The sequence below is a fragment of the Tupaia chinensis genome, unplaced genomic scaffold (genome assembly GCF_000334495.1).
Source record: "Tupaia chinensis unplaced genomic scaffold, TupChi_1.0 Scaffold000430_1, whole genome shotgun sequence".
Classification (NCBI taxonomy): Eukaryota; Metazoa; Chordata; class Mammalia; order Scandentia; family Tupaiidae; genus Tupaia; species Tupaia belangeri.
In genome coordinates, this window is record NW_006159935.1 from 3289066 (window position 1) to 3314389 (window position 25324).

The 25324-nt window shown below is 45.2% G+C and overlaps 1 protein-coding gene and 1 long non-coding RNA gene across 3 annotated transcripts in view; one reads left to right on the forward strand and one right to left on the reverse strand.

Moving 5' to 3' along the window:
- PLD1 (phospholipase D1) overlaps nucleotides 1–25324 on the forward strand; it is a 134008-nt gene that overhangs the window by 9862 nt on the left and 98822 nt on the right. The gene's annotated exons all lie outside the window — the stretch shown is intronic.
- Nucleotides 16767–25324, reverse strand: part of LOC106735547 (uncharacterized) — a 26580-nt gene continuing 18022 nt past the window's right edge. The window contains exons 2-3 of the long non-coding RNA XR_001370852.2: nucleotides 19226–19425; nucleotides 16767–16991 (exon numbers count right to left, since the gene is read on the reverse strand). This is a non-coding gene — a long non-coding RNA (uncharacterized LOC106735547). The remainder of the gene's footprint in view (nucleotides 16992–19225; nucleotides 19426–25324) is intronic.

The window sequence follows — 25324 nt, forward strand, 5'->3', positions numbered from 1 at the left end:
TTCCTGCTTGATAAGAGCACCCGTCATAGCCTTATGTAAGCAAGGTGCTTGTCTGCTAGAAAAGGTTAATACCTGCCACGTTTGGTCAGAGATGTAGATACAATCATTGTAACATTTAACAATGTGGTTGGATGACAAAGTCCATAGTCAGTGTAATACTAGTATTCAAATATATGCTGATAAGGAGAGATAGTCCAAAGGTATGCTTCTATCTAAACTGAGACCTTACAGTTTACCATGGAAGATGGATAGAGGTGTTTCCTTAAAGCAGGGACAGAGGTTCGATTTAAGAAAAAGTATATAAATGCTGGCCTGCATCTGAAGGAAAGAATGTTGACCTCAGCAAGGATTCACTACAGTTCATAAAAGTTAGTCCATATTGGGGCCAGCAGGTGGCATGGTGGTTGAGATACTGGATTCCCATAAGGGCCAACCATGGTTCGAGTCCCTAACCTGGTGGCTTGCTTTCCCACTTTCCCTCACTCTTTCAGTGGTCAAATTAAAAAAAATAATAATGATAATAAATAAAATTAAATAAATAATTCTTTTTTAAAAAAAAAAAAACTAGACCACATTTTTTTTTTCTAGAGGGCACATATGCTCACGAGAGAGACAGAGAGACAGAGAGGAGAGGAGAGGAGAGAGGAAGAGGAGAAAGCAATCCCCATGGGGAATGGTCATGCTGAAGTCCCTTCTCTGTTTCTCCCTCCTTCCAGAACTTTTGGTACACACACACATGCACCTGGCATGTTTCTCAAGTCACTGGGTCCAGGACTCAAACTGCATTGGCAGTCTGGTGGAATCTGAAAGCCTTAACCACAAGGCCATGGAGCCCACCCTGGTCCCCATCTTCAGTGGAGTAATTAGGGACCAAAATGGACCATTCTGCATGGAACAAGTTCAGGTGCTGGTGATGTTTGGAGGTCCTAGGACTCACAATGTACTTCTGAGTGCTAGACTTAATACTTTCCCACTATGGATCCTAGGAAACTCCGATTTCTGCATCTGAATTTGAGTTTGCCAGTCTTCTCCATCTTATTTGAGTCTTTGCATCCTATGTGAGTTATTACACCGCCAAACACCCCAATAAGTCCATCTTCTTCTTACTTTTTGCTGTTTTTGCGCTGGCCAATGCTTATGGTGTCACTTCTGCTCCAAGTGACCCCCAGAGGTCTGGCCCAGGTCCAAAGAAGGAGGAGTTCGGTATACAATTCTAAACTTGAAGTAGACACAAGGGTGAATTTTCTGAGACCAAAAAGGAGACTTTTCTGGAGAGCACTGATGAACACCTCCCATTTTAGGAAACTCTAGTTTTCAGAGCTTTCCCACTATTGGATTGCTCAGTTCTCCTTTATGCTGAAGTGGTATAGGTCTTCCTAGAACACCCATTCCCAGGTTCCAGCTTCATCCCTGGGAAATACAGAGGAAATATCTACTTCTATGCTAGGTCTTGGTATGTTTAAAAGACCTTTGATTTTTGTCCAGCCTAAAAATTCCATATTCTTTCAACTAATTCTCATTCTCTCAAGATTTTGACTCTTCATCCTGGTCTCTATCCTCTGACTATTCGTGATGTGTCCTGTGGCTCTCTGGAGTTTAGACTAGACAGTGTTCCAAATGTAGACAGATTAGCAGGCTGAGAATATCAGCTGCATTTCTGGAATGCCACTCTTCTGATAATGTATATTAAAACTGCATCAGCAAGTGATAACAGTAACACGTACTTGTTTTATAGAGGTTTTTGCCTTAGGGTGCATGCACTCACTGGAGAGAGCGTGACAGAGACAGTGAGAGGGAAAGTGAGAAATCACCCCCCAGGGAGGATGACTATGCCATGGTCCCTTCTCCATTCACCTTCTGGAATCTTGGGCATGCACACATATGTGCCCAGCGCTGGGTCTGGGACTTGAACCATGGTCAGCCAGCAATGTAACCACTATACCATCTGTTGGCCCCATACATGCTATTTTTTTCTTTTTTCTTTCTTTCTTTTCTTCTTTCTTTCTTTCTTTCTTTCTTTCTTTCTTTCTTTCTTTCTTTCTTTCTTTTTTGACAGTTACAATTTTCAAGGCAGTGTTCCAGAATGGCTTATATATCTTATACATTTCATCATCACAAAAATGCTGAGGCTGACACTTTTGTACTATATTTCCTTGATTCTAAGACCCCACTAAGGGCAAGCTATGCCATCGATTACAGTTTAGCTTTTTAGGGAAAAATAGAGCAAGGAGGAACTCCATCACACCCAATGTGGACACAAAATGCCATGTCATGGTCAATTCAGAATCGTTCAGGTATGTATGTGCTGCAGAAGGGAGGAGAAAAGTACCCCTTAGGGTCATAGAAGTGACATATCTTCATTTTCCAGATGAGGAAACTGAGGCTTAAGGAATTTGAGTAACTTGCCAGCCTGCAGGGGGAGACCTGGGATTCAGACCCCACTCTGCCTGACTATAGTGTACGTCTCCTCTTTGCTCCCTCCCAAGGAGCCCTAATGCACAGTTGCCTCATTGAAAATTCCCAAGGCCTTCTCCCCAGAGCAGTGTGGTCCCAACAACCCCCAGCCTAATCTCGTAGGTGAGGTTTAAACTTACATGAAGATGTCAGCTGAATTGTGTCTTTTCTTTTGGCAGTAGACAACTTTGGATATGTTTCTTTCCCTGTATTTTTGAAGTGCATGACCAGATCAAAAAGCACAAATGTTTTTGCAGCTCTACAAACATACTACTAAATTGTGCCGCAGCGGAGCGTCTCCACTCACGCCACCGACAGTGAGGCTGGTTTACACAGTTGTTACTAGTTTTTAGTACAATCTGTTATAAATCTCAGTGGTACTGGAAATTTGGTTTGTTGTTGAAAAATCATGCTTTGATTTCCTCCTGGGATGCCTTGAGTCTTCAGGAGATCCATCCCAGACTGACTCAGACCTGGGGTTACCCACTGAGCACTGCCTCAGTAGTTAACATGGCTGCCATTGGGCTGCCTTTGCGTCTGGACTCTGCTCCATCAGACTCCGAAGCTGCGCGCTGCTTCCCACTGTCTCCCTGACTTGGAGTACGGCTCATTCCTTCTCTTCCCTGCATTGTAAAACCCTGTGTTATCTGACACAGTTTAAAGAAAGTCTCTGAATCTGGAGAATGATCCTTGATGGTCACAGAAGAGCGCTGAGAATGAAAAGCAATTCTTTTACTAGAGCTGTAGTGATTGAAAGAGGATCGGCTTGCACACTTCCCGGGGACCTGACAGGAGAGAATCTGCTCTCCCTTAGATTCAGGCTCATGTCGTCCAATATTACCCCTGTCTCTTATGAGAAGAGGGCCCCTGGCCTGTGCTTCTCAGTTCCAATAAAATCGTGGGCCTTTTTCTTTGAGAATAAAAGGTGCCACTTAAAAAGAAAACCATACTCTTTACCAGAAAAAAAGAAAAACTATTAAAACTCAAGAGTAAGTTAACTTTAATGTTGTTTATGTGCTCAAAAATGTGTTCATATTCAAGAGGATACAGTGAAGTTGGTAAGCAATTCCTTGATTGTGAAGAACAGTCCTAATATCAATATGGATGCTGGGTTTTATCGATCCAAAGGGCAGCTCTCCTCTGTCTGAGGAGTGACGTGGGACCTGCCAGAGACTTCATAGGTCTCTATTTGCTACGGGGCACAGGTTTGGAAACTTTAGAAGGGGGAAGAACTGTAGATCCATATACTCCCCAGAGATGCAGCTGTTGCCCCCGTCATCAGTTTCCTGGGGGGATCTCTGTAGGTCCTTCGTAAATATCCGGTGACACCATCCAGGTGAAGGGAAGTCCTGGTAGCAATGGAAGCAAGCTGGTTTGTTCTCACTGAGTACAACGCTTCTGTCACGTTTTCTTTCTTGTCATGAAGGAAATGTATCATTTTGGAGCTAGGCTGAATCAGTGTCTCAAAGTGGTGTGCGTTTGAATCACCTGGAAATCTTGTTACAATGGAGACTCTACTTCTGGAGTGTAGCCACGATTCTGTACTTCCAACAAGCTCCTGGGTGACATCTATACCGCTAGCTCCATGCACCATGCCTCGAGCAGCAAGGATGTCTATGTTTTTACCGTCCGTGTTCCCTAGAAGACAGATGGTAGACCAAGGCCTGCAATCTAATCAGCATCGAATGGAGGCGCCTTCTGTGTTCACTGGGCGCTATGATTACTTTGGCTGGTGCCCAGTCAAGCTCAGATAGGCAGCAGTGTACACTGATTAAGAACCTAGGCCCCACAATCCTCGTTCTGCCACCCAGCAACTGAGTTACATAGGCACGTTATTAATCTCTCTACACCTCAGTTTCTGAATTTGTGACACACAAGCAATAGGAAAACCTACTTTATAGGGTTGTTGTGAGGATTAAATGATACAATGCATGTAAAATACTTAGTACCGGCCAAGTATTGCCCAGCCGTAGTAATAATTCAGGAAGCATTTACTGAACACCTACTGCATGCCTGGCATATTAAGGTGAGTATATAGGGATTAAAAGTCAACTCTTCAATGTCAGTGGAGATTTCATTGGTTTATTTGGGAGCCCCCAGAGTTGAGAGTAGTTCTAAAACTTGTGACTCCAAAGCCAGTGCCCTGTCTCCTCATGCTGTCTACTGCTCATGGTCTACTTCTCGTGTTGGATAGACGTGAAAACAGAGCTGGTTTTAGACAGGATTTAACTAAGAGGAACCCATGTGCTGTGTCACAGTGAATTCAACACATCCTAACTTTTAAAACCAAGTGATTTGAGACCAGCAGATGGCATAATGGTTGTGTGTTGGACTCCCATGTAGTTGACAGCAGTTCGAGTCCTGGGCCCAGCAGCTTAAAACTCACACTGGGTGCATGTATTTGCGAGCCCAAAATCCCGAGAGGAAACTGGAGGAGAAAGGTTTGTGGCATGGCCATCTGCCTTGGGGGGTGATTTCTCGCTTTCTGTTTCTCTGTATCTCTGGCAACCACATGTGTCCTATCACAAAAATATCTCTTAAAAAAAAACACAACCAAACAAACAAACAAGCAAAAAAACTCACAAGTGACTTACAGCTGGTTTCTCGTGTTTGAGAAAGCTTTCCCTGACAATGAATGTTAAAGGGCAGATTTTCACGTAGTTTTTGCTTTGTTTGTTGTTCTATCAGCTGAGCTGTTTTGCTTGAACAATTGGAGCTGAGCGATATCCCAGGGCAGCCCCAGTCAATCTCTATTCTGGTAGAAATTCTGAGCCTACACTCCTTCCATGTTTTTCATCTAGCTTTTAAGATGATTTCAAAAGGACTCTGACTTTGTGTGGAATGACTTATTTTGCTGAGAGACAAGTATTTGCACGTCTCTTTCCCATCAGTCACCCAGCGCAGACGCACGCGTGCCTGTGAGACCTGGGGTTCCGTCCTTGGTACCTTTCCTTGGAACCTCTGCTTGAAAAGGAAATGGTCATTGACCCGAAATGTATCTTTTTAAAATTTCCAGTTGCTGAGACTCACATGCTTTTTTAGAACTTGAAATAGTTTTTTGATGACACATACTTTTGTAATTCTTTAAAAGAATAGAAATTTGGGAGAAACTTCCCCATGTGACTTTTGTGATTCTGAAAACATAATTATTTCATGATCAGAATCTTAGGATAGTGGGAACAGTGGAGTTAAAACAGTATCTAATATTGGGACCAGCAGTTAGCGTAATGGCTATGTCGCCGGACTCCCACATAGTCAACCGTGGTTCACGTCCCGGACCCAGTGGCTTAAACTCACGCCGGGCGGGTGTGCATGCGTGCCCAAGATCCCGAGAGGAGAATGGAGGAGAAGGGATTGCAGCGTGGCCATCCGCCCTGGGGGGTGATTTCTCACTTTCTGTCTCTCTATCTCTCTCTGTCCGTCTGGCGAGTGCATGCGCCCTATAGCGAAAACCTCTCAAAAAAAAAAAAAAAAACAATATCTAATATAAGTATTGATAGATGGTTTCTTTTAAATGTTTCGAGAATGTCTTTTTCCTTTATCTTTTTGGTTATAAGTTGCAATTTGTTTATTTTTGTTGTAAGAAATGTGAAAAGGACTGTTGCCATTGGTTACTACGCTAGGATTAAGGAAGACTGCCTGCTCTTCCTTTCACTGGTGATGCTGATTAATTTTTTACAATCCTCTTATTCTTATGCCTTTGCTGATTTCTGCCCCCCGAATTTGCTAAAGTCTCTGTGCACTTGCTGGAGAAAGGCAGAGAGGAAGAGGGAGAAGGAGAGTAAGAAAGCAACCCAGGGGAAATGGTCACACCGCCACCCCTTCTCCTCCATTTCTCCTTTAGGAAGTTTGGGTATGGAGGCACACATGTGCCTCATGTGCTTCTAAGTCACTGGGTCCAGGGCTCCAACTGCATGGTCAGCTGTGTGGGATCCAGCCACGTTAATCACTACACCATGGGCTGGCTCTTGGCTTATTTTTTTTTTAAGTATTTTTTGGGATATAATTAAGATTTTTAAAAAGTTTTTATTTATTTCTTTCATGAGAGAGGGAGAGAGGGAGAGAGAGAGAGAGAGAGAGAGAGAGAGAAAGAGAGAAAGAGAGAAAGAAAGAAAGAAAGAAAGAAAGATAGATAGATAGATAGATAGATAGATAGATAGATAGATAGATAGATAGATAGATAGATAGATAGATAGATAGATAGATAGATAGATAGATAGATAATGAGACAGGCAACCCAGGCGGGTCTTCACACTGAGCTCCACCCTCAGTCTCAGGAGCCTGGATTATGGGCAAGTGTGCATGTTCTTGGCCCAGACAGGGTAGCCCTGGGATGTGAACCTGGGACCTTCCCAAGTGAGTCCAGAAATGTAGAGTATGGCCTCACCCCTGAACCATTGCCAGCTCCCTCTTTGCAGATTTTTGTTAGCACGTTTTTCTCTCCTCTCTCATATCTATGTTCAAACCCTTCCATAGTACCATTAATTTATGTGATGGCCATAAATATAGTTTGGGTAGATATACCTGACATCATAATGAATTTTAAAAAACTGTTGCCTGGGACCAGAAGATGACGTAGTTGTTACATAGCTGGACTCCTACATGGCTGACTGCGGTTTGAGTCTCAGACCCAGTGGCCAGAAACTCACGCCGAGAGCGTGCACATGCACGGCCAAGGTCCTGGGAGGAGAATGGAGGAAGAGGGACTGTGGCATAGCCACCCCCTGGTGGGTGATCTCTCATTTGCCCTCTCACTGTGTCTGACTGTTTCACACCAGTGAGTACATGAGCCCTAAGACAAAGACCTCTGGAAAAAAAGAAAAACAGAAAGCGATGGACTTATGAACTCGCTGATTACATCTTTGCTTTTTATTATGTGACACCAGTGCTGTTTTCATGGTGAGTCAGTTACTCACCACTCGTGCCTACATGTTACTAAGCCTCTCGTGTCCTTTACTCCTAGCTTTCCTTGCCCCTAAACCTCACCTCCGTCTACACAGCCAGGTCAGCTTGCTTGCCTTGAACATTGCATCATTTCTCCAATGGAACAGAACCAAACCCAGACAGTTCACTAAGACATGCCTTCTCGCAACTGAAACTCATCTGGAAACCATCATTTACTGGAGTCGCTTTATGAGGAGAGAAGAGCTGGTTTTCTATTTAGCAGAGTATCTTTTTATACTTGTGAAAGAACACCATTGTTTAACTGGGTAATAAAAAAAACTGAAAGTGATGTTACTAATACTACAAAATCCTGTTTGAGACAGCCCAAACGTAGTTTTACAAAAATATTTTAGCTCTAGACTGCCAACGTCAAGACCACCCTGGCCAAAGGGGACATCGAGATCCAGTACTAATGCCCATGGGCCACCATCTGCCCTGTTCCCTGCTGCAGCTACAGTGTCCGTTTTCCCTTCCTCAGACCTGCCCGGTTACAGAGCTAAAAGACAGTGGTCAGAAGGAGGCGTTGAGTTGGCGGGACCTTGTAATTGTTTGCAGATCAAGAATCAGGGAAAAGGAGTTGCTAGGGATGAACTCCGGGATTCTGGCTGATACAGCTGGGTGTTGGCGTTTCCAATTTAATCAGGAAGGAAACAGGATGAGGACATGTTTGTGGTTAGATCATACATTCTGTTTTGAGGATATGAGGTTGAAATGATCCGGGACTCACTCGATGGAGAAGTTTATAGGCAGTTAGACACATAGGTCTGGAGCTCAGAAAAATGGACACAGTTGGAAACAGTTACCGAGAGCTGGTAGACAGGAGTGGCTGGCCTCTGCCTTCAGGCCGCTCGTAGTCTTGTCACTTCTGGATGGACACAGACTTCGGTCAAGGTTATCATTCTGACAGTGGGAAGTGTCTCAGCACCCTAAAGAATAGGAGAGGGAAATGCTGAGCGCAAGAACAGGGTTGGAGAAGACACCTCCCAGCAGCCAGGAGGGAGAAGAAGCCTAGAAGTGTGTAGGAAGGAATTATGGAAGCTACGGGGAGAGACTCTTCAGAAGGAGGGATTCAGGCTGCGTAACAGGAGGGTGAGCTGAGATAAGAATGGGAGGTGTCCTTAGGATTTGGCGATGTGCAGGTGGTTACCAACGTTGGTGAAAGCTGGTGGAGTGTGGAGGGGGAGGCCAGGAGTAGTGGGCTGAAGAATGAAGGCAGAGTGCTGAAATAGGAGGAGCAAGTAGGTCATTTCTGGGGGGACGTTGAAAGGAGGGTGAGAAAGAGAGCTGGAAAAGCCCTCACCACCTGCCTGTGCAGTTAGGTACTTTCTCCCCAGCCGTGTTTAGAGGTAGGGACCGAAAAGGAGAGGGTAAGATTGGCCCAGGATGGGATTTTTTTCAGATGACTGCAACAGGAAAACAATAGGACGCCTCGGTGGAGGGTTTGGGCAAAGGAAGAGTTAGGATGCTGGACCTTGGACCTCTGTCCACTCTCACCTGGGTGGACAGAGGTGTGAGGCCTATAAGGGGCTATGGGGGCTAACAACTCATTGGCGATTCAGTAGCTACAGGAAACCAAGGTGAGTATGGATAAAAGATGCCCGGATGATCAGACCATTTGACAGGTTGATGATTCCCTTTAATAATGAGGGAGTTACAGGGGCCAGCAGGTGGCACAGTGGTCAAGGAGCTGGATTTCCACGTGGTCAACTGCTGGTCAAGTCCTGGACCTGGTGGCTTGAAACTCACACCAGGCACATGTGCATATGTGCCCAAAATCCTGAGAGGAGAAGGGAGGAGAAGGGGTTGCGGCATGGCCATCCCCTCATGGGGTGATTTCTTGCCTCTGTTTCTCTCTGTCTCTCTGGTGAGCACATGTGCCATATAGCCAAAAATCTCTTTAAAAAATAATAAAAATGCTGAGAGAGTTACAGGGCAGATCCCTGGCCATTTTGCCAAAAACCCTACTTTTGACGTGATTTACAAGCTTTGGGGGAAGAGATAACACCACTAATATTTAGATTTATTCATCACAGTAGGGGAAAGTAGAAGTGATATCTTTATTGTTCTGGCTGTACGATTTCCTTTTCTAGCTTGACCTCTTTTGTTTAGGCTAACTAGAATTTGTTTATTTTCACTATAGTAAGTAGTTCAGCTAGACACGCAACAAGAAGACTGGTTTCCAGATAGCAGGTTTTGATGAGGAGAGTTTAGAGAGAATGTCGCACATTGAATTTGAAGGCAGCAGCTTCCAGGGCGTGAATGAAGCCCAGAACATGAAGTTCAGGGGTTAGGACTTGAATCTCAGACCTGTCAGTTACACAATATGACCTTAAACATTTTGAGTCATTGCTTCTTCAGAAGATAAGAGAGCTAGGGATCAGATAGAGGCGTGACAGTGAAGCGTGACACTGTCCGAAGCTGACTCCGCTGGGAAGGTCCTTGGTTCACATGGTCCCAGGTCCAGGGGCTGGCTGAAGGATGCTGGTGTCAAGACCCTGTGGGGGCTGTTCTCTCTCCTGCTCAGCCTCTCCGTCTCTCTTGCTTATGGATACTCTAAGTACACAAACCTAAATAATCTAAAAATAAAACTATTTACCATGTAGAATTATTAAGCCAATTAAATAAGATGTAAACCACTCTTTGTGACCTAGAAAGCATGATGTGTTTTTATTCTCTGTTCTGTCCACACTGTGAGCAGTGTAAGTCTTAAACATCGTTACTCATTCCTTGTTGGGTGCATAATTTGTGCCCAGTAGATGCTAGTGACTTGGGATCTAGAGATGGCCTGTCCTTTCGGGAAACTCAGCGTTGTCTAGAGGAGACACAGGCCAAGTGGAAGGTGTGTACTGACCTGGCTTTCTGGTATGCCATGGAAGCCTTAAGGAAAGACATCTAAACCAGCTCGGAAGGTTCAGGGAGGCTTCCTGGAGAAGGTGGCACCTGAGATGAGCCCAAAGGGTGGGTGGGAGCCAATCAGGCAAAGAGAGGGATGGGACAAAGGCACAGCCTCAGAGGGAGCAGCCTCCTGCGAGACAAAGAGGTTAGAGGGCGTGAAGCCTTGCGGTTCTATGCGGCTACACAGGGAACCACAATATTAGATGGAGACCCGGAGAGGTGGACGGAGGAGTTGGAGCGGTGTGGGGGGGAGGGTGGCAAACGAGCACAGGTGGGAGACAGGAGAAGCAGGAGGAGGGGCAAATACCCGAGGAAGGTGAGGAGTGTTCAGAGAGTTCCCTTCTCAAAGTCTCCCTTCTCACGGAGCAGGAAAATGCGGGAAGTCATTTTATATCTCCATTAACGAGCTTGGTGCTCAGCACATGATGCCTGCTTAACAAATACCTGTTGAATAAATGATTGTCATACCAAGGAGCCGCCTGAAAGCCCCACAAAGCTGCCCGATGGTAAAACAAGACAACTGGTCAGTCCTGCAGGCGCACACGGACTCTGCAGTGTGCGGAGCCCTGTCTTCCAGCTCGCCACGGCCTGTCAGCACTGATGCCGCCGGGTACTCCTTCCCCGAGGGACGGCACCGAGTCAGGTGTCCTGAGCACCCGGCCTGTTCCTCAGTGCACACATGGGAGCGGTGATTTCTGGAGCAAGGCTCAAACTAATCCTTTCCCTGTTAGGCCGGCAGCCCATCCACACCTCGGAGCAGAGTCTGGCAGCAGCTGAGACAGAAGTAGCTTATCCTGTATGTCTGGTTGTCTTTCTTATAGCTTTTGGACATGATTCAGGGCCACGTCCTAGGGAAATAATCCACCCCTCAACCAGACTTGTATGGGCAAGCAGGGTGCAAAGAGGCCTGAGTTCTAGTCCGGTCTCTGCTCCGTCTGCATGACTGCGTCTTCTCAGTGCCCTGACGGAGACTGGACCAAACGAATGGCTTGGTCTTCATGTACGCTAGGCACTGCAGACGGGTGTCAGCTCCTTTTCTTTAGTTCTTTCTTTTGTCTAAAGATTAGACCCCGGTTCTTAGCCAGCATCTGCCACCAAATACATGCGTCATCCAGGCTTACTGAATTGCATTGCCTTCATTTCTGTTCCTTCTCAGACACACACACACACACACACACACACACGAAACAGAATAGTGTCTCATGGTTGCGTGGCTTACTTCTCTCACTTAATTCCTTTCTTCCCAACAAGGACCCAGGGTATGAGACAGCTGAGACCTGACTTCTTTCAGAGGTGGTAAGGCGTGCCTAGCCACTGAAGGGCAGGGTGAGGACTAGGAGGTGTATCCGGCGTGGAGAAGAAAGCAGGCCCCAGTCACGTAGACACGTGTGCCGTGGGGATTACCCAGGTCAACCTGAGCCTGTGTGTGAGTTCAGCTTGTTGTTCTGAGTTCCCGAGGAGCGCAGCCGGAGTGAAGGAGCTGCAGATAACTTCAGTCTGGGGGGGAAATGTCAGATTTGTATGATGGATGGAGCCTGAAGGAGTGACACATACACTGCGTTTTCTATTTTCTGCATTTTGTTTGACAACGTCAAACATGTCTGTTACCAGGTTGCCTTTTTTTCCACTTCGTTTGGCTAGACTCTCAGCGCTTGATGAGTGACATACCTTTCCTGTTCCTGGGAGTAATAGTTAAAAGTAATATTGAAACTACTAACTATGTGTTTTCTTACTTGGCATGAGGTACTGGGCTGATAATTTGTATATAATACTCTGCCATCCTGGGAGGTAGGATTACCCCCACATTAAGAAAACCGGGGGGGTCCCCTAGAGATGAAGTAAGGCAGGTAAGGTAAAAAGTTACTAGTTACAAAATTAGCAAGTGACACAGCCAGGGTTAACAGCCCATGCTTGTACACTCAGTGCAAAATCTTTACACTGAACATCCTTGAGCATGATTAGAATACTTGTCAGCTTGGAGCCAGCAGGTAGCGTGGTGGTTAAAGGCACTGGATTCCCACATGCTGAACATGGTTTGAGTCCCAGACCTGGCAGCTTGCTTTCTCACTTTCCCTTTCTCTCTCTCTGTCTCTGTCTGGTCAAATTAAAAATAATGCTAATAATAACAAATGGAATTAAATAAAATAAACAATTCTTTGAAAAAAATTAGAATACTTGTCAGCTAATCTTAACACCTAAGGATGTCCCCATACTTTGTGTTGAAGTTTACCCATGTTGATTCATGTGGTCCTGATGCATTTGTTTCATTTCATTAAAAATACAGTTCATTTATCAGTTCTCTGATAGGTGGTTTTGGTAATTGTCTGGTTTTCTTTATTGTAAATAGCGCTTTTGCGCTTTTTCAGATGCATGACTTATCCCATTATGGGGAAGCTTTTTTGTGAGTATCTTTAAAGAACTGCTGAGTAACAGTACCCGGCATCTTTCAGTTTATTAGATATCACGCACTTCTTTGTGAAAGGTTATTTCAGTTTCCAATTTCACTGGCAGTGCTTAGGAGTTCCTTTTCCCCAGTAATACACTGTAGTTCTAGAGTTGCGAAAATCCTCCCCCAGTGGGTGTGAACGCTGCCTCACCATTGTTTCAGGATGACTTCCTTGATTGCTGGGCAGGTTGAGCATGTTTAAAGGTTTGTTGGGAACTTAGAATTGACCTGTGAGTTGCCTGTATGTATTTATGGCCTATGTTCATTGTGCTTTGGATCTGCTGCTTATACAGGAGTTACTTGTATATTCTATTCACACCTTCTCCCAATCTAGGCTTCTCTTTTAATTTCTTTAACTTTGCCATTCATCTAATAGAAATTTTCAACTTCAACGGAGTTGAATTCATCAGCTTTTATTGTCGTACTTGTGCTTTTTATGTCCTGTTGATAGCCATTTCTTTTTCTTTTTTTTTTTTTTTTTAAAAGTGTTTGCTATAGGGTGCATGCGCTTGTCAGAAAAACAGAGAGAGACAGAGAGCAAGAAATCACCCCCCAGGGGGGATGGCCACGTTGCGCAATCCCTTCTCCTCCGGCCTCCTCTCGGGATCTTGGGTGCGCACACACACGCACCTGGCTTGAGTTTAAGCCACTAGGTCCGGGACTTGAACTACGGTCGACTGCATGGGAATCCAGTGACTTAGCCATTAGGCTAACTGCTGGTCCTGTCATGTTAATACTCATTTCTGGCTGTAAGGTCCTAGAGACGTTATTCTGTATTTTATTTCTAAGGTTTACAATTTTGTTTTTCACATTTAGGTCTTTAATCCTAAAGGCATTTCTAGCTTTGTGCTTGATTTTGATTGTTTTTTTAGGCAGTTTTTAAAAATATTTTGCCTAGAATTTATAGTTGTTATATGTGGAATAATTAATCTATAAGAGCTGTACCACTGTTACTGAATTCTAGAACCTAGGTAAATTTTCATTTTATAGTTAACACAACCCCACAGAGCTTGTGCCCAGGGGTGCTGGGTATGGTTTATCTTATCTCTTTTAAATAGACGGTTAATTCTTAGAGACTCTAGGTTTTTGGAGTTTTTGCCTCCAGGCCCTGGCCTAGGATACTCTCTCCGAGCAGTCACATGGAGGATCAGAATTGCAACCCCAGGCTCTTTATCAAGATCAAAACCCTGCGGGCTCCTCAGACTTCACTTCCAGTGTACCCATCGGACTAATTTATTTCTGCATTCTTGGATACTGCTAGATTTCCTTCAGCGTTGTTTTCGTTGTTGCTGCTACAGCTATTATCCTTGACTAAATATTTTTGAAAAACAATTGCAATTTATTCAGCAATTCTGTGTTTGCAGAGGAAAAGGGGCGAATACATTAGCCTAACCCGTCTTGTTTCCAGAACATTATAGCAGTGTTCTCCGTGGTAGGTGCCATGAGACCATCCACAGAGGCCCACTCTTGCTGCTAGGTCCTGTGCTTAGGCAGGCAGTGGTTCTGGTACAGATTTATGGACTTCAGGCAGAGGTAATAGTTCTTAGATTAGCTGGGGCCATAGGAGCAACTAACAGTGTTACAACATCTAGCATAGCCCAAGCCCTGAGCCACTTCTACTTTACACACCAGAAAACCAAGACTTGGAGAAATTACTTGTAAATGACTTGTTTCAGCATAAGGAGAGTCAGATTTCGAGTCGTTTGACTCAAAATCATATCCATGCTCAGACTCTATGGCGCTTCACCAAACACTCTAATTCTCTAACAATTTGAGACTTCTCTAGATCTACCTACCAGCAGTTGTGGCACAATCTGAGTGCTAATTTAGCACTGAAAAGTCTCCGGAGGAGATTACACATGTGCGCTCACGAGTCTGATTCTTCCCATAAGTGCAATTCCTGGGTTATCACGGAGAACACTCCTAGTGTTGCCTGGACTCACCCTAACAGAGGTTGTTGCCCATTGTTTGGAGAGGAATGAAAGAGAGGAGTCATAGATTTTTAGATAGGCATAAAGAATTCTAAAGGTAAACAGCGTCTCATGAGAGAATGTAGTTTCTTCCAGGTAAGTGGGGCCACGGTCAAAATACACAAGAGCAGCTTGAAGAAAGAGAAGCAATGCTAGTAGGAATGACAAAATTAAAATTTCTAAACATGTATGGCTTTTTGATCAGTCGTATTCTTCTTTTTAAGAATTATTTTATTTAACTTTGTCATTATTCATTGTCATTATTTTATTTCATTTTTTGGAAGTTGACCAGAGAGAGACAGAGAGAGAGAAGGAAAGTGAGAAAGCGAGCTGCCAGGTCCGGGACGTGAACTGTGGGAAACCATGTGGGAGTCCAGCCGCCTTAATCACCATGCTGCCTGCTGGCCCTGACCAGTCGTATTCTTACCAAAAGTAACGTGTCCAGAAAACCAGTTTTTATTAACTATTCGAAGTCAGTGAAAGAAAATTTGTCTTTGGTCATTTTAATACAGTTAAATCCTGTCCTGGGGAAAAAAATACCTATTCTACCCATTTATTGCTTGCTCACTGAATCATTGGTGCTCAGAATTTGCCTTCATGGGAAAAACGTTTGCATCACTTTACTTAGCCTCATTTGTCACCCAGAATAAAGAATGTTTCTGTAAATTCATGTACAGATAACTTCCTGTCCTGAAGACCCATCCCAACTGGCCAGTAAAAAATGGAGTATTCTTTTACCATCAGAGGATGTTATTTTTAGAAGTCTGACCACAGTTTTTAGCGATATTCATGTATATGTTAAAGAGGAATTTTCCCTTTGCTACTCTTACTGATTTCTGTATGTGGAGTGGTTGTACAGAATCCCTCAGTCATACCCCGCAAACTTCCTAACGGGCTTTGAAATGTGGTATGGCCTTCACGTTTTCTCTTCAGATACAAACGTTTACGTGTGTTGGCATTAATGAATTAGATGTTGACTGAGAATCCTTATCTAAATATCCTTGACATTCCAGTTTTTATCTTCTCAGAGAGGGGTCACTGAGAACATCTTAGTTTGGTCAACATCCAATAACTGGAGAGTGGAGTTTTTCTTACAATAAGTTATCTATTGTAAGGTCCTAAACACAGACAAAGGTGTATCCATGTAAAACAGATTTTTTCAGATTTTCTTTTTTCAGATTTTTGTCATAGGGCATGTACACTTGCCAGAAACAGAGAGACACGCAGAGAGAGGGAAAGTGAGAAATTATCCCCACCTTTCAAAAGGGGGATGGCCAAACAGCAATTTCTAATCCTGTTGGAATTTTGGGCACACAGACACATGCACCCAGCATGTTTTTCTGGCCACTGGGTCTAGAACTTGAACCATAAAGTTGGCCATGTGAGGTCCAGTGCCTTAACTACCATGCCACCTGCTGGTCTTTTATTCCTGGTATTAGATGAGGAACCTGAGCACTAATTAACTGACTTTGCTCAAGTTAGTCAAGGCAAAAATAGGCATAAACGAGGTTGAACTTCTATTGGATGGTCGTGTGGCCTTCGGTAAGTCACTAAACTGCCTGTGCCTTCAGGTTCCTTGGCTATTAAACATGGCTGAGAAGATAGCAGATGGTATAATGGTTACATCACTAGACTCTCATGTAGTCGCTCATGGTTCAAGTCCTAGACCCAGTGGCTTAAAACTCACACCAGGCACATGTGCACGCATGCCCAAGATCCCGAGAGAATGAAAGAGAAGGGATGGCAGCATGGTCATTCCCCCCCACCCCACCCCCCACCCCAGGGTGATTTCTTGCTTTCTGTCGCTGTCTCTCTGGCAAGGGCTGGCACTCCAAAATAGCAGCCATGTCATTGGTCTGCCTTAAGGACAGACTGAATTAATGCTTGCAGAGCACCAGGGCTGTTTTCTGGCGCCCAGTCAGCCCAACGCAAGTGCACGTTTTGTGATTGCTGTTAACGTCATCCTAAACGCTTTCCAGGGTGGTGGTGGGTTTGATGTGGGTCTGCCGCCCAGATGGCAAAGATGAAAATACCAGAGTCAGGCCTTGGGGTTTAATAAAACCAGCATGATTTATTCTGCCAAAAGCTCTCGGCTGAGGTCCGTGGTCTCAACAGAGGCCAGGGGAGTCAGCCCAGGGTGGGTGCCGTTGTCCAATAGGTGCTCGCCATGGGTCCTCGTCTGGCCAATGAAGTTCGCTGGTTCTTTTTAACGTTGGCGGCGTGCAGATGAAGGACGGGAAAGTCCGGTGGTGATGGCGGCCACGTGCAAAACAGGGAAGTTCCTGCCGGGAAAGTTTCCGCCATGCTTCCCTTTCCTTCCCCCAGAACTTCCAGGTGGTTTGCTTTGGAAGCTCGTTTCCAACACCGCCCTCGGCCGGGCTGGGGCATGGGCCTGGCTAAGGTGGCCGCCTGGCAGGCGTTGCTGGGAGCGGTCCCCATGCCAGAGCAGCGACAGTGAGAGGCGAGGAGAGGCCGGGAAGGACGCAGGGTGGTGACGGCCGGGGACGTGGTCTTCACGAGACCTCCTCCAGACTGCCGTGGGGAACGGAGTTGGGCGCAGTAGCAGGGAGGGAAGTGGAGGTGATCATGCGCCCGCAGCTTAGCCCCCCATCTCGGCTGTGCACCTCCGCTCTGGTCCCTCTGCTGGCGCCCCCATATGCTCAGGAAGCAAGGTCGCACATCCCCAGCGCGCGCTTCGTCTGAGCCCAGGAACATCAGGGCGAGGCAGCGCCCCTTTGCGTCTGGCTGAGGTCAGTGGGGCCTGGCTCTGTGATGGACGGCTGGAAGCTGTGCTGAAGCCCTGCCCCACCCAGGAGGTGGCTGACCACTGACCGGGCTGGGAGTGTGAGCCAGGGGATGAGAGCCGCCATGACTGGGGCCTGCACTGAGCAAATGGAGGTTTGCATTCAGCAGAGGCCGGAGAGGCAGGCAGGACCCAGGACAGCGAGGGCACCTGGGGCTGCCCACCCGTGAGGCCAGAACCACCAGTCAGCTGTGCAGCGTCCAAGCTGCCCTCGATCCCAGAGTGAACTTGTGAGGATACAAGTAATGCAAATAATGTCCCTTTCAGTGGCTGGCCCAATAAACAACATGCTATTTTCCTAGCCACCGATCTGTGAAAGAGATGCCAAGTTCCCCTCACACCTATCTTTGCCTTTGGGAACAAAGTTCGAGTTTGAATATGTGGCTGAGAAGAACTAGAAGCTGGTACCTTTGCAAAGGTTCTTCTGCAAACTCTACTACATATTAAGGAAAATGACTAAGTAAGCCCATGTCAGAAGACAGAAGCCTTGGATGGTTTTAAAAGGCAATTCAAGGGACCAGCAGATGGTGTAATGGTTGTGTTGCTGGACCCCCACGTAGTCGACCATGGTTTGAGTCCTGGATCCAGCAGCTTGGAACTCATGCCAGGTGCGTGTGCGTGCGTGCCCAAAATCCCAAGAAGGGAGTGTGGTGTGGCCATCCCTCCTGGGGGCGATTTCTCACTTTCTGTCTCTCTGTCCTTCACTCTGGCAAGTGCATGCACCCTGTAGCAAAAATCTCTCTTAAAAAAAGGCAATTCAAGGAAGTCAGAGGATTTAGGGAAAATCGCAAGAATTGAGAAATTAAATTCTTGCTAAAAGGAAGTGAATTATGTCCCAGTTCAGTCCTGGGTAGTGAAGTGGTTGTCTGGAAGACTGTCTCCTTTGGAAACAATGGCTTTTCATAGGAGCAATTTGCACTTCCATGTCAGAAGCTGCCCTGGTTTCCTCAGGCTGCATTAAAAATGGCTGCGAAGGGGACTATTGGAGGTCTCTGTGCAGCGAACGAGACTGGTTGGGATTAGCTAATGGCAGGGTTAGGGTATGAGCTATGTTAAGATGTGTTAGGAATTAGGCAAACATTCTGCTTCATGTCATTACAGGCTTGGTTTTGTTTTAGCTAGGGCAGAGAGAAAGCACCCGGCTTTGCATGCTGCGGCACAGTGAGTCCAGAGGAGTTCGTATCATCTTGGGTCTCGGCACCACGGGGAAAAAGCAGGGCCAGTGCTAGGCCAGATGCAGGGCTTGTACGAAACCAGGAGAGGAGGTGAGTGGGAGATGGCTGGGCCCTGGGGCTCCAGGTCGGATTAGATGAGAAACAGGGGGGAAACGGTGGGAGGTGGCTCCGCTAGGTATTTGTGCTTAGGGGTCATAGCTCTGATCAGCCTCCCCGCAAAGAGTCTGTCTGTGGGAAGATGGGCCTTTGAGCACGTGACGGCAACTAGTGGACAGGACTTCTTAACCTAAGGTCTGGAGCGGACATCCACAAGCTCAGACAGACAGACAGAACCGTGCCCGTGAGGACATAGTCACCCTGTTTCTTTTCTGGGGTTACGAGTGCATCAGTTTTATCAAAGCACCAAGAGGCCTGGGCCCTTTCGGAGCGGGATCCACTTTACTGGAAACAAGTGGACAGGGTAGGCGCATGCAGACCAGGCACTGTCCGGCCATTGGAGAGACTCCCAGGGGGGAGGAGGGCTGGGACTGGCTCTCACCGATGTCGCCTTCCGGCTGGCAGGGGAGCCTCACCGCTTTCTCCACAGTTCGTGTAGCACAGTCTGGAATTCGGGGGCTGGTGGAATGGGAGCGCCCCATCCTGAGGGCAGCCCAGCTGGAAACATCGCTGCTGGGCATGGTGTGTTAGTTTAGGGAGCTCAGTAAGAGATCAAAGACAGGTACTTCTAGCATGCCGGCCCTGGAAAACACAGAATGAAAGAAGTCATGTGCAATTAGGTTTTCAGGGGTCACCTTTTAATAGAATTAGAGGTGATACCCGCAAGCCTTTGCCTGTAGGTGTGTAACCGTGCTCAGTTTGTCCCTCACGGTACTCGAAGAAGAAACGTGGTGGCTGTATTCCACTTCGCAGAAGGGACACAAACTCCGCATGTACGACTGCCCAGGTTCCCTGAGAGTGAAGACAAAGCGGCCCTCGTCCCTGGACCGTTCTCTTGCTTCGCTGACATTTAGCTTTCTGGCCCAGATACACAATAGCCCTCTGTCCGTATTCTTGGAAGAAATACTCTTTTTCTAAAACATTTAGAGATTCCAGGAAATTTGAATAAGAGTTTAAAAAATGTATTATTTTCTCAAAGTACATAATCTGGAATATAAAATATGGTAGCAGCAGTTGCTTTGTTCAGAGCTGGTTAAACTAAAAACATATTTATTCAAAGCTTACTACATCACTAGAGATTGAGTTTGGTACTTGAGTTCCCCTTTATGACTTTGGAGTTTTAGGGAGTATCAGTCCGTTCCAGGGAAGGTTATGTATTGTGGATCCTCTTATGAACTTTATCACAATGAAAAAATGGGGAAACAATTACCCTGACTCAGCTTGGTTTGAAATGATCCAATTAGAAGTCATTTCCCCGTGGTTCGTGTCCCAGACCCGGTGGCTTAGAACTCAAGCCGGGCGCATGTGCGTGCGTGCCCAAGATCCTGAGAGGAGAATGGAGGAGAAGGGATTGTGGCGTGACCATCCCCCCTGGGGGGTGATTTCTTGCTTTCCGTCTCTCTCTGTCTGGTGAGTGCACGCGCCCAATAGTGAAAACCTCTCAAAAAAAAAAAAAAAAGTCATTTCTCATTCTTACATTATGACACATTTTTGGCTTAGAAATTCAGTGCATTTCTTTCTCAAGTATAGTCTCTAGAAAAAATATGGGAGATTTTGCATATTATGTTAGACAGGACGTAAGAAAGAAATCAGAAAATAAATGTTGGGTTTTATTGCCATTCCTTTCTAAAGTGTCCGTGAATTGTTCTACCCTAAGCACGTATGCTGGGCCGGGTCTGCTGAGTCCCAGGGGTGCCCTGCTCAGACACTGTTCTCCAGTCCGAAAGCTTGGCCTGCTCCCAGATGAAGGCGGCGCTGAGCCCGGGTCCAGCTGCTGGCCCCTTGAAAGCCAGCACTCGAGAGACAGATGTGGGGAAGGGAAAGGTGGCTTTATCAGGAAGCCAGGGACCTGGAAAGACTGTGGCTGGTGTGTCCTGGAAGGAGGGTGAACCGGGGTGGAAAGACCATCTGGAAAGTCTCATTCTGATAGAACAGAGTTTAGAAAGGGGAAGTGATGGGGAGGAAGGGGGTAGGGGAGCTGTTTTGCCCTGCCCAGCAGTTCCTTGACCGGCCCTCCAGAGGAAATTTGTTCAAGTCAGGATTGTGTTTTTTCACTGAGACTGGGTTGGCTGAACTCGGTCATCGGAGCAAAAGCTTTTTATCATCCTCAAGCACATCTGTCTCTTGGGTTAGAATCTCAAAGCCTGGCCTCTGCAGAATCTCATTAAAGCCATGATTAATTTTTGCAAGTTCACAGTAAGCGAGGTCTGTTATTTAAAATGAGTCTATTGTGCTAGGTTTAAAATGAAGTTACTTTGAATTCCCTGTAGCCCAGCTGCAGGACCGTATGGGGGCCTTGGATCAATCCCCATCCTAAAGACTAGATTACAGTTCTGTTTACCTGTAATTCCAGCGACCCGAGAGGCTGAGGTGGGGGTGGTGGTCATGAATTCAAGGCGAGTGGCCAGGGCAACATGGTGAGACCCTGTCTAAAAAAGTACTGGGCATGATGGTGTCCCCGTCGTCCCAGCTGGGAGGATGTGGCAGCAGGGTCATGACATGTGAGAGACTGTCATTAAATCAATGAGCAAGTCAAGAATGTATAAAATCAAGAGCATACAAAGTAAGAAGTACAAGTCTCAGTGGCCATTCCCAGTCCCACTTCTGGTTTGTTAAATACAGATCGGCCAGGGGCAGGTCCAGCTCTGTCCTTCCTGGGCAGGTTTGCCACCTTCTTTAAGTAGCTTATCTTTAAAAAAAATTTTATTTAAATTTTACCAGAGAGAGACAGAGTGAGAGAGAGAGAGGGTAGGTGAGAAAACAAGCCACTAGGTCCAGGACTTGAACCGCAGTTGGCCATGAGGGAGTCCAGTGCCTTAACCACCATGCCACCTACTGGCACAGCTAAGTAACTTATCTTTAAAAACTGTGGGTAAAAATGGTACCCAGCTCCCAAGTTAATTGCAAGGATTAAATGAGATCATGAGGTGGCATGGCAGTTAAGATGCTGGGTTCCCACATAGCCGGTTCAAGACCCAGACCTGGCGGTCTGCTTTCTTACTTTCCCTCTTTCTCTGTCTCTGGTCAGTACACATGCCCTTTAGCAAAATTTAAAAAGTAATACTAAATAAAATTAAATAAATAATTATAAAAGCAATGAGATCGTGAAATCAATGTCTTTTTACAGTGCCTGGCATGACATACACGTTTAGCAAATATTAGCTAATGTTAATATTTATTTCAATGTCAATAATTAGAGTTGGTGATATTATCCTATCTCAGCTAAGGCAATGTTTATGTATTTATAAGTTGAAAAGCAAAATATCTGCTTCTTTTTGATGTTCTGCTTTCCGATGTTGCTGAAAATTGAGGTCAGAGGAAAACTCAATTTCTCTGATTTCATCACTGAATAATGGCAGGTCATTTACTATTGCTGGCAAAGATTTTAAATTCTAGTATTCAAAACCAGAAGAAAACCCTTGTTTACTTCCTGGATACAGATGCAAACAGACATAAAACACAGTGGCTCTTATCTCTCACGGGCACCATCTCGTCTTGGTACCGAAACAGATAATGATCATGTAGTATAACTTTATAGGGAGGTAACCAAATCAATGACATTATCTCAAGTGCAAACACTGAAGGCCTTATCCCAGTGCTGGTTAAGACAGGCCATAACTGTGGCAGCTGCTCGCCCTCCATTACGGATCATTTTAGCTGAAAGAAAACATTGACAAATAAAGGAAGATCTGACAACATAGGAATGTAGATGGTCTTACAGCTTGTTATTCAAGAATGAAACCAACAATAGAATTGTGAAGAAAAGGTCAACTCAAAGCAACCATGAACATAAGCGAAGGTAGTGGTAGACAAATCACTGGGTTCATTTTTTATTAATAAATGGTGAAGTCTTGATCATGAAAGCAAGCATGGATTAATCTGTAAACATTTTTTTAAGTTTGTTTTTTTTTCCATAGGACACATACATATGCTGGCCAGAGTGAGACAGTGAGAGGGAAAGTGAGAAATCGTCCTCTAGGAAGGAATGGTCATCTGAAATCCCTTCTCCTCTGTTCTCCTCCTGAGATTTTGGGCACATATGTGCACACACCCTGCATGAATCTTAAGCCACCATATCTGGGACTCGAACTGCAGACAGCCATGTGAGAGTCCAGTGCCCCATCCACTACACTACCTGCTGGCCCCAATCTACAAAACCTTTGAGTTCAGTAAAGTTCCGTGTGATCTTATAAAACATTATGAAACATAAAAATAAGGGCTCAGAAGACATTCAGGAAGCCGTTCAAGATGATGTTTCTATAACTGTAATGACTGTAAGTTAGTATGATCACTTCCAAGTGCTAAACGAAAAATAAACCAAATTAATAGAGTTTTACTGAGCAAATCTTAACACGATTTAAATCGGGTAGTCATCCCTGAACTTCCAAACAACTCTGGCTAGCCTCGTGGTCAGCCCAGCATTGTAGTGGGCCGGAAGGGGAAAGTGAGTGTGTAGTGAAAGGGAAAGTGCCGCACAAACAACCTAAGAGAGGGAGTGAGGGAGAGAAGTCGGCTACACGGGGGTGGGCTCCATGAACAGCCTACAGGGCGGGCTTTCTGTGATTGACTGGAGTGTGGCTGGTGTGATTGGCTGTCACTTACCAACCGGCTCTAGACAAACAGCTTAACAAGTACCATTTCCGATGATCCACAGGAATCCAAGCATGGGAGACAGCAGCAACTTTAGGCCAGCAAAGTTTAGTTTACCACGAGGTAGGTTGATGTCAGGACCTCTCTTATTGTCACAGAGCTTAAATTTCATATAGAAATGAACTTAAACTTATAGACATCAAACCTTCAAAATAAAATCAATAGTTATGAACTTCTATAACCAAGTTCAAAAGATTTTTAAATGCAGACAGATCTGCTTTGTAAACGCAACACTGACAGGAATTGAGCGACCTTGGACAGGCTCCGTAACTATACCTTTCGGAGTAATTATACCCACTGTTGGATTGTTACAAGTATTAAACGATATAGCTGCTAAAATTGGCTTAGCACATAATAAACTCTTGAAGACAAATAGGAAGTTTTCTGGGTTTTTTTTTCCACTCTTTTTTTAGGTTTATCACAGATTAGTATGTTTCCTTTCTGTCTGTCTGAAATAAGAGACTTTATCTCGATCTCATGGTTCTGATCTGTTATCTCAGTTAGCTCACAGACTGTAAATTAGTCTAGTCTCCCTATGTCTTTAAATTAACACACATTTTTAACAGAAAGACTTTGTCCAAAAGGAAGGTCATTTGGAATAACCTTTGTTTTTCTTTTCTACGTTGAGGAAGTCAACAAAGTTAATAAGTCTGTTTAATCAGTAAAAACACCCAAAGTCTTTAAAAATGAAAGAGCCAAGAAATGACATAATTTCTTACTTATTTTTTCCTCATCTCATTTCCTCTAAGTTTTTCATTGCCTTAATATTTTAAATAAAGCAAAACCTGGCTCATAATTGGCATCTCATGAATGTTTGCTGAGTAAGAAGAGAAAAAAAAATGAGTAACTGTTTTGTGACCAGAGGTCAAGGATGAATAGAATTCAATGAAATTATCACCAGTAAGAAAACATGTTGCCACCTGCTTCTCTTATTCAAATTCAAAACTATTTAGATTCATTTCTTGGCATATGGGAAGGGTCAGAGTAATTAAACTCTAGGCTGGAGACTGAACAGTTCTATGGCATCTACCTAGCATTAGGGTTTTAGGTACGGGACCCTTGAGAGATGACTTCACTTACGGGCGAGGAACCAGCACCCTTCCAGTTAGATGACCCTCCTGTGCTGACTGAGCTCTGGGGGAAGTCCATGTCTCCGTCTTCCCATTGGAGTCAGCTCCTAAAGGGACTTGGCCCACAATAGTTACCGATACTATCACTGCCACCTGTTCCAGGCACTGACGTATCTACAGGAAGTACACAGGAAGGGGAAGGCTGGGGTTGACAACGTAAGTTTTGGGGTCAGAGAATCCGGGGTTAAAGTTCTCGCTGCACTCCTTGTGGGTTGTGTGACCTTGAACAGGTTGTCTGCAGTACTGGTCAGACTCACTCCTCCTGTGCCTCTGCTTCCTTATCTGCAAAGAGTGGATGACGCGTGCTTTCATCATCAGATAGAAATGACAAACCATAGGCTTATTATTAATTACGTATGTGAAGGATCATCGCCAGCCACATTCGTGCTGAGCAGTTAGTCTTGTTAATTATTATTATAAATCAGACGTGGGGGAGAAAGTGGAAGGGCAAGGATTTAGGCCAAAGCAGTCCTGTATTTTGCTAATAGGAGCCATAGGTTGGCTCTCGGGAAGCTTAGAGCCAACCTGGAGAACAGGACTGATGACACATTCACAGGAGGTCAGACACAGGGGTACATACCTCTGACCAACCCGAGGCCTACACTCCTTCACCCCATCTTTGAATTTCCAAACAAGGTCTGTCTGTCTTTCTTTCTTTCTTTCTTTCTTTCTTTCTTTCTTTCTTTCTTTCTTTCTTTCTT